The sequence below is a fragment of the Macrobrachium nipponense genome, chromosome 41, assembly GCF_015104395.2.
Source record: "Macrobrachium nipponense isolate FS-2020 chromosome 41, ASM1510439v2, whole genome shotgun sequence".
Taxonomy (NCBI): domain Eukaryota; kingdom Metazoa; phylum Arthropoda; class Malacostraca; order Decapoda; family Palaemonidae; genus Macrobrachium; species Macrobrachium nipponense.
The window spans coordinates 39,474,287-39,484,317 of NC_061102.1; the positions used below are offsets into that span (position 1 = coordinate 39,474,287).

The 10,031-nt window shown below is 42.5% G+C and overlaps 1 protein-coding gene across 1 annotated transcript in view; it reads right to left on the minus strand.

Annotated features, from left to right (window-relative positions):
- Positions 1-9,781, minus strand: part of LOC135212712 (serine/threonine-protein phosphatase with EF-hands 2-like) — a 535,058-nt gene extending 525,277 nt beyond the window's left edge. Inside the window, exon 1 of the mRNA XM_064246402.1 lies at positions 9,563-9,781. The gene's annotated coding sequence lies outside the window, so the exon portion shown is untranslated. The remainder of the gene's footprint in view (positions 1-9,562) is intronic.
- Positions 9,782-10,031: the final 250 nt, after the last annotated feature.

Sequence of the window (10,031 nt, forward strand, 5' to 3'; positions counted from 1 at the left end):
CGCTGCCGGCTGTAATCAAAGTGACTACTCAGTGAGCCGGTGGGAAGGCGGTGCTTCCCAACCACCGGGCAGGTAACTACCAGCCCTGTAGTTAACTACCTTGGTATAAAAGAATGTATTAGCCGGTAGTTTCAGCTGAGCTGCAATCTATCCAAAGTAAAGGACTCCAGGTTTGTATAAGGTGTAGGAACAACTGTGTTTTTGACTCCACCAAAATGCAGCAGCGAATGTAGACATTTTTATAAATTTTTGACACCTCAGAAACTTTGGCCAATGGCGCGGGTTTCTCAAAAATTTTCTCGGTGCAAGAAAACATTATCTTACTAACGCTATTTCAGTTCCTTCTTAGACATGGAGCTGGTAGCCAGCACTACTGAGCAGCATTTGCGGGATAATATTCCAGATCCTGTTGACAAAATTCCAGTATCTTGTAGTGACTGTTATTTAAGTTATGGTGATTTGGTAATTCTAAGCCCACATTCCTTGGTAAAGTAAACTATGGCAGTTGACAGATTACAGTCGACCGGCAAAATATTACCGTAAACTCTTGTAAAGTTGTGGCGGGATCACAAGCTTAAAAGCAAGCAGGCAAATCCTCCCCACATAAACCTAATCAATCCAACTGCCAAACCCACCCTCAGTCACACTTTCCTCTTCACACTATGCAGGACAATTGACCTACACAAACCCCCAATAACAAAAAACTCTCAAAACACATGTACTTACCCAACTCCAGACACTCCAGGCTATGCTGTGCTGTCTGCCAGTCGAGGTCACGGAGATACCAACAACAACAAAGACCACAACCAAGAACCACAATCCATAACACAACAACACCACAACACCCAAGGACCACAACCCAACAGCCCACAACACCCAAGGACCACTACCCCACAACTAAACAAAACAACAAAAATGGAGCACAACGACAAAAAAGACACACAACCACAACCGAAGACCACTGCACAAACAACCATCAACACAAAAAGACAACACACACAACCAACAACAACACCAAGGAATCACTACAGCTCACCAACAACAACCCTCAACCATAACAACTCACACATAATCCAACAGAAACTCACCAGCACAACAAATCCACCAACATCGGCACAACAGCTCCAAATCAATTAACATCAAACTTAATTACAACTAACAACAAATCAACAACACACAACTTGAATTTCAATGCCTTCAATATACTGCTCCCGACACTACTGACTGTCACCAGATCTCAATAAAGATTGACCAAAAACTGCCTCCAAAACACAGAACTCTAACAACTAACAGCACCAGCAGACAACCCAGAACTCACCAACATCCAAGTCAGTCGTTAACCATCCAACCACCAATTACTCTCTCTCTCTCTCTCTCTCTCTCTCTCTCTCTCTCTCTCTCTCTCTCTCTCTCTCTCTCTCTCTCTCTCTCTCTCAGACGTTGTCAATGGAAATCGATAACTCCTCCATAAAGTAAGTAAAATAACATAGGAAAATGTCAACTGCCATAGTCTACTTCGACTGAATAATCTTCAAAGTTTTGGTTTGGGGCCAAGAAACTTCAACAAACCGGCATATTTTAATTCGGTAGAGGGTGTGGGATATGTAACCACCAGGGAGTATAGGTTATGATACTAACCTAACCAACCTAACCTAACCTAGTAGAACGTGTTACCTGACCAGGGGGTGGTACCCCTTAAAGAAAGGCAAGCTTAGAAGTGAAACATAGGTAAGGAGTTGGTGTCTGAAACAAAAGCTCCCCTATAACATGACATATGCGCAATAGGATTCGGTGTCGTAATACCAGTAGTAATAGGTGGATTTTGGCTATGTAACAGCTCCATTATCGGTTTATTTATCACTTTATTTCAGCTTGTATTTCGTGTTTCAATTGTCATAAATAAGAGGAAATAACACAATAACACGGCAAAACCTTCCCCCAAGTGTTTTACCCCACCCATAAACCCACTTTCCCATCGACCCCCTTACCGTGCCACGGATAGAGTTTGAGGCATAATCCTCCAAAGTGTTTTACCCCACCCAAAACCTTGCATTCCCATCAGTCCCCCTTACCGTAGGATAGAGTTCAAAGGTAAATTACAGCCGGCCAAAAAAATATTACTTTAAATTCTTGTTCAGGAAGTAAAATTCTATAGAAAAACGTCAATTGCCAGAGTCTAGTTCGCCGCTGTATACAGGCTTACATCTACCAGTGATTTTGTCAAGTGTACTCTGAAAATACACAAAAACTAGCATTTGTCCCACAGACATACTAGTGCCCTTAAGGGTAGATCTAGTGTACCTATCCGCGGCGGCCCAGAGTATGGCAGTTGCGGTTTTTCTATGCAGTTTTACCTCGTGAACAAGAATTTGAAGTAATATTTATTCGGACAACACTAATTTACCTTTGAACTCTATCCTACGGTAAAGGGGACCCCCATTGGGAACTGGGGTTTTGGGTGGGGACAAAACCCCAACTCTATCCTATGGTAAGAGGGACCCCCAATGGGAACCGGGGTGTTGGGTGGGGAGAAACCACTTGGGGGGAGTTTTTGCCGTGTTATTGTGGTATTTCCCACATTTATCACTTTTAAAAACACGAAATACAGGCGGAAATAAGAGATAACAAAACTAGCGATAGTGGAGCCGTTCCACATCCATATTCATCTACTACTACTACTACCACGACACTGAATCCTACTACGCATTCGCTAATGCTACTGAGCATGCGCTAATGCTACTGCGCATGCGCTAACTGTAAGGGAGCTTTTGGCCTAAACTTAGACTTCTTAGTGAGGAAAAAAATGGGGTTTACGAGAGGGATACATGTATTTAGCCAAACAAGTTACAGTATGACCCTACGTTGCTACCGGACTGAGTGAAGGATTGGCTGGTAACAGTTTTCCCAGATTTGGCGGTTTCTCACCAAATTTGGCTTTTTTTCTAATTTGGTTGGTAAAAATTCACTTTGGCTGGTTAAGTGGTTTTTTGGCTGGTTTTCAGAAACTTTCTATTTGAGCTAAACAGTGATCCCACGTTTGAGGAATCTGTCCCCAGATTGGGAATTTTCAAAGGTTTTCAGGAAAATCTGGGGAATTTGAATAAGTTTTCAGTAAAAACTTGGTAACATTTAAGCAAAATATGAAGATGGAATAAAAAAAAATTACACTCACACCAGACGACCACAAAACAGGCCGCCGAATTCTCGGAGAGCGAGCCTCATTTCAAAATTTCAATTCATTCTTGTTTTTTTTTCCTGTATTCTTATATTAGTTTATACTATGTAACTAAAACTATGGTGCAGCTATACAAGCATATATATGATAAAAAAATATGCATTTATAAAAGTAAATATAAAGCACATATATTTGGCGGTTATTTAGGTTGGTTTGGATTTCCATTTGTCGGGATTTCGGCTGCTTTCATGGTAGACTTTGGCTGGTTGGTAGTGGTGTCATCTGGGAACCCTGGCTGGTAACCATACGTTGAGTTACATAAAAGCATTTACCTAATTTGTTTATTAAACATGTTATGTGAATTCTAGTGTTTATTCCTTTTCCTTTTTCCATAGTATTTGTATAATAACTGTTTTGAAATATCCCCACCTAATAATTTCACCATATTTAATTTGAAATATTATGTTATAATTGAGGACAGACACCTAAAAATGCCTACATGTTGATACTAGAACTAGGTTTTAGGACGTTTTGATACCTACCTACCTGCCTGTTACGTGAAATTGTACATTGCATTGCATATTACATACACACTCCCTATATGATTTATACACAACTCAATCCCTCCCCTTTCCAGTATTCACGACTGGCTCTTTACGTTACACCATTTATAATGCATTTCTCACCCATACCAATACCTAGATTAAAGTTTGCCATTATTATTATAAAACCTACATTTAATTATATAGTTTGCCATTATTATTATAAAACCTACATTTAAATATATTCCATTATACCGTTTTACCAACATTACAATTTACACTTCCCTTCCAGTTTCCTTACTATTATGCAGTTATGTACAGTTACTTTTAACATTTTACAACACTTCCACACCCTTCAAAGTTAGGTTTATATGTCATTTTACCTACTGGGGGGCGAATCCCCTCCGGTTAGGCAACATACCCTACTAGGTTTAGTTTGTTATATGTTGGTTTATCTACTAGTTTTACTTCCTTGAAGAGGGGTACCGGGTTAGGCTAGGTTGGTTAGTTCTTCAAGGGTGGGTACGGCCGGTCAGACAACATTACCTACTAGGTTAGGTTTGGTTAGGTTACATTCCTTACTAGGTTAGGTTAGGCCTTTAAGGGGGGTACAGGGGGCGAAGCCTCCCCGGTCAGGCAATATTCCCTACTAGGTTAGGTTAGGTTGGTAAGGTTACATTCTTTACTAGGTTAGGTTAGGTCTTCAAGGGGGGGTATGGGGGGTTAAAGCCCCCCGGTCAGGCAACATCCCTACTAGTTTAGGTTAGGTTAGGTTGATTAGGGTACATTCCTTACTAGGTTAGGTTAGACCTTTAAGGGGGGGTACGGCCCCCCTGGTCAGGCAACAACCCTTCTAGGTCAAGTTCCCTACTAGGTTAGGTTAGGTTAGGTTGGTTAGGTTACATTCCTTACTAAGTTAGGCCTTTAAGGGGGGTTCGCCCCCCCCAGTCAGGCAACATTCCCTACTAGGTTAGGTTAGGTTAGGTTGGTTAGGTTACATTCCCTACTAGGTTAGGTTGGTTAGGTAACATTCCTTACTAGGTTAAGTTAGGCATTTTAGGGGGGGTATGCCCCCCGGTCAGGCAACATTCCCCATTAGGTTAAGTTCCCTACTAGGTTAGGTTAGGTTAGGTTGGTTAGGTTACATTCCCTACTAGGTTAGGTTGGTTAGGTTACATTCCTTACTAGGTTAGGTTAGGCCTTTAAGGGGGGTCGCCCCCCCAGTCAGGCAACATTCCCTACGGTAGGTTGGTTAAGTTCCCTTATTAGGTTATCTAGGTTAGTTAGGCCTTAGGTACTAGGTTAAGCCTTACTAGGTTAGGTTGGTTAGACATTCCCTACAGGTTCCCTACTAGGTTAGGTTGGTTAGGTTACATTCCCTACTAGGTTAGGTTAGGCCTTTAAGGGGGGTTGCCCCCGGTCAGGCAATATTCCCTACTAGGTTAAGTTCCCTACTAGGTTAGGTTGGTTAGGTTACATTCCCTACTAGGTTACCTACTAGGTTAGGTTTGGTTAGGTTACATTCCTTACTAGGTTAGGTTAGGTTAGGCCTTTAAGGGGGGTACGGCCGGTCAGGCAACATTCCCTACTAGGTTAACTTCCCTACTAGGTTAGGTTAGGTTAGGTTCGTTAGGTTACATTCCTTACTAGGTTAGGTTGGTTAGGTAACATTCCTTACTAGGTTAAGTTAAGCCTTTAAGGGGGGGTACGGGCCCCCGGTCAGGCAACATTCCCTACTAGGTTAGGTTAGGTTATGTTGGTTAGGTTACATTCCCTACTAGGTTAGGTTGGTTAGGTTACATTCCTTACTAGGTTAGGTTAGGCCTTTAAGGGGGCCCCCCCCGGTCAGGCAACATTCCCTACTAGGTTAAGTTCCCTACTAGGTTAGGTTGGTTAGGTTACATTCCCTACTAGGTTAGGTTAGGTTAGGTCGGTTAGGTTACATTCCCTACTAGGTTAGGTTTGGTTAAGTTACATTCCTTACTAGGTTAGGTTAGGTTAGGCCTTTAAGGGTGGGTACGGGGGCCAAGCCCCCCGGTCAGGCAATATTCCCTACTAGGTTAACTTCCCTACTAGGTTAGGTTAGGTTACATTACATTCCTTACTAGATTAGGCTAGGTCTTCATGGGGGGTATGAGCCCCCCAGTCAGGCCACATCCCCTCTAGGCTAAGTTCCCTACTAGGTTAGGTTAGGTTAGGTTACATTCCTTACTAGGTTAGGTTAGGCCTTTAAGGGGGGGTACAGGGGGTGGAGCCCCCTGGTCAGGCAACATTTCCTACTAGGTTAAGTTCCCTACTAAGTTAGGTTACATCCCCTGCTAGGTTAGGTTATGTTAGGTTGGTTTGGTTCTTTAAGGGGGGGTACAGCAAGGCCAACCCTCCTTGGTCAGGCAACATCCCCTACAAGTTAAATTAGTTTTGTTATATGGTAACCTATGTTTAATTTGGTATTTAGTATTTATTAAAACAACTTTAGACATTTACCACCCAGGACTTATATCCCACCCCCTCCTGGGCCCGTTATATATGTGTTTGTATTAATTCATATTTTGAACCCATCCCACATTTACATTTAGTTCCTTAACTACCCATTTCCTTTTATTACCCTTAAAATTGCCAACTTATTTTGTTAAGTGCTTGTACATTTACCTCAGCCCCACCCTGACTCAACCAATAGCATCAAAGCATTTTTACTACTCCACCCCACCTCCCCTACCCTGTTTTGTACAGTCTGGCCTCCCTACCACCTCCTAACCGTACAACTCCAACACTGTTGAATCTGCCGCCATGACTTCGACTGGTGCATCAACTTCACGCTCGCCCCAGCCCCTCACCAGGAACTCTTTGCCAACTTCATGTAACAATTGTTACATGAGTTACAAAGATTTCTCTGCCTATTACTCAGGTAATTATGAATGACTAATCGGTTTATGCCAGGACCACGGCATCCTGAGAAAACAGGTCTTTTGCCCCCATTGAGTTACAAAGATTTCTCTGCCTATTACTCAGGTAATTATGAACGGCTGATATGTTTATGCCAGGACCACGACCTCCTGAAAAAGCAGGTCTTTTGCCCCCATTGTGGGAATGAGTGCTGCCTAGATTTGCAAAAGAAGTGCTTCAGGTAAATACCTTACGAGTAGTTTGTTGGTTTCTACATGTAACCGTGATATGACCCAGCCCTAGATTAATGGCAATATTATATTACACCTATACCATTTATGACCTACTCCATATTTTCTTGTTTTGAGGTTTACAATTGGTATTTTTCCCTCCACGTTTACCTTTAGGTGTGACCGGTCTTATCGACCGCATAGTAAGAAAGCGAAGAAACGCTGTTCTTACTACTTTTCCTTGTTTAAGGGCACTTGGTTCTCTGGGTCCCACCTTGATGTTGAGACAGTTCTGTTCTTCGCATACCTGTATGTGAGTGATTTCTTTTCTTACAAGGTTGCAAGAACAGAACTTGGACTGTCAGACTCAACAATTAATGATTGGGCCAGCTTCTCCCAGGAAGTAAGTATTTTGCTTATCCCATCACCCTTTTCCATTCCTACATCATTCTCCTCCCCCCCCCCCCCCCCCCCCCCCCCCCCCCCCCCCCCCCCTCCCCCCCCCACCCCCCCCCCCCCCCCCCACCCCCCCCCCCCCCCCCCCCCCCCCCCCACCCCATATCTCTCTCATACACAACCTGCCTTGTCATTATTATGAAATTTATCCTACTTAATTACCTACCCTAACACTGACTTTTATTTCAGGTCATAGTTAATTGGTGCTTCCAACAGAAGAAGCAAATTGGTGGGCCCGGCACAATTGTTGAAATCGATGAGGCGAAGTTTCGGAGAAGAAAATACAACGTAGGTCGCCTCATCGAAGGGCAGTGGGTGTTCGGTGGTATCTGCAGGCAGACCCGGGAGTTTTTCGTTGATCCCGTACCCGATAGGACGAGTGGGACTCTGCTTGCAGTTATCAAAGAATACATTGTGCCGGGTACCATTATTATTTCTGACTGTTGGAGGGCTTATGACTGCCTGGGAGATGAAGGTTATGTCCACTTGACAGTCAACCACTCGATGAGCTTTGTGGACCCAGAAACCGGTGCCCATACTAATACAATCAAGAGGAGGTGAAGGGAACTCCAAGATACGGGAGGAGAAATGTACAACTTCGTCGGGTACTTGGCTGTTGCTTATTTCAAGCTGCATTTTGAGGAACCCAAGACCCGCCTCCATGCATTCTTAAAGGCACCTGCTGCTTTGTACCCTCCACCCCTTTAAGGTAAGGTCCAAACATTATTCTTAATTATTATTTGTTAGGGAAGTGAGTGTTAGGCTTTTGCTGAAAATTACGTTAAGGTCTCTGTTACTATTCAGTGGGGTGTTGCTAAGACAACTCGTACCTTCAACCTTTCCCCCCCCCGCCCCCCCAGTGAACATATGGCTCCGTGGTGGTTGGGGAGTTCAAACATGGCGGCTGGGTTTACATTTCCCTCACCGTAACGAATACTTGGTACCATCCTACAGGACCGTTCTTCGGTGACTTAGACTATGGCAATTGACATTTTCTATGTTATTTTAGTTGATTTACAAGGGTTGTAAGGAATATTTTTTTCGTTTGGTTGGAACTAAACTTTAATTTACCTTTGAGTTTGGTAGGGCTATTATGTAACTTTCAAAGGTAAATTACTGCTTAGTTACAGCCACCCGAATGGACATAACTTTTAAATCTTGTACAGCAACTAAAATAACATAGAAAACAGTCAATTGCCATAGTCTAAGCCACCGCAGATTGCTTCTGTAGAAATACCCCCTTAAGGGGGGGGGGGTGAAGAGCCCCGCTAGGCCTAAGTAGGGGTACGGCACACTAGGTTAGGTAAAACAATTGTGTCAGGTTAGGTACTGCCCCGCAAATCACTTTTCTCTTGCTCCCCCCACCCGAAAACCCCAGTTCCCACTAGGGTCCCTTATAATTGTAGTTGGTTTAGGGTTAGAATATGTGTGTATGAGTGATAGTTTCTTGTTTTTAAAGAGTTTGCTCATGTTTCTACGCATTCTGCAACACCAATGTGGTGGTTTCTTGCCGTTTCTCGTTGTTGAACCTTAAAAAACTGGTGCGGCCCTCTCCTAAACATTTACACCAATTTTTTTTCAGGTAGCCTAATTACATTGTTTCAAAGGTAAATTACAGGTTAATTACAGCCAGCCGAAAAAAATATTACTTTAAATTCTTGTTCAGAAGGTAAAATTGAATATAAAAACGTCAACTGGCCGAATCTAGTTTGCCGCGGTATACAGGCTTAGATCTACCTTAAGTATGAATAGGCTAATTGATGGTGGAAACAAGATGGGTTGGCCAAACCTTGCAAAAAATGTATTGGAATAGCTATTCCGCGGCGGCCTAGACTATGGCAGTTGCAGTTTTTCTATGCAGTTTTACCTCCTGAAGAAGAATTTTAAGTAATATGTAATTAACCCCCAGGAGCTCTTACTAGCTAAACACTGCGAAATACATTTGACGACCCCAATTCCTGGTGGCTTTCATATTAGCGGGGACGAACGATGCGGAATGCTTATATGGAAATACCTTTCCATGGTCTAAGTAAGGGCGAAGTTAATGCTTAATGCTTAACATTAGCGTATGGGTCCACTAACCTAAGCCTAGGCCTAACCACTGGTTCTAGCCTAGTTTTCCGCCACCCAAAGGCTACCTATGGAACCGTACATTTTTTGCGAGGTATTGGCAACTTATCTTGTTTCCACCATTAATTATTCATACATAAAACTAGAAACGATAATTTAAGTACTTGCAACCAAATACTAGGTAGCTAGGTAACAGGATAGCCTACCTGAAGAGTCACTAAGGAAATACCCGACGCGCCACTATTGCTTAGATTTGATTAACCCATTTTTCTTCTTACTTTGAGAGGTGTTTAGTTTTACAATTTACACATTTACTAACAAAATATACCACTTAATTTGTTAAATATGTTAAACGTCAATTTTAGACGTCAACTGCAGCTTCATAAACAAAGTGACTGTCTTCAACTAAAGGGCGCCGCCAGCGACATTGTGAATTTAAGTTGAGTCTAAGGAATCAAGGATCCTAGTTCCCGGTTCCTCAGTTTTCGATTCATGTTCCCTTCTTTTATCTATGTTGATTTAGAGATCGATTACTTTCTTGTGAGTAATACATAAAACAATTTCATTATGATCTTGCAGATTAGATTTGCATCCTTTCAGTTTCTTGTCCTTACTAATTTTACTGTTACAGTCAATGTAACAATTGCTTCACAGTTAATGTTCTTAACGCTCATT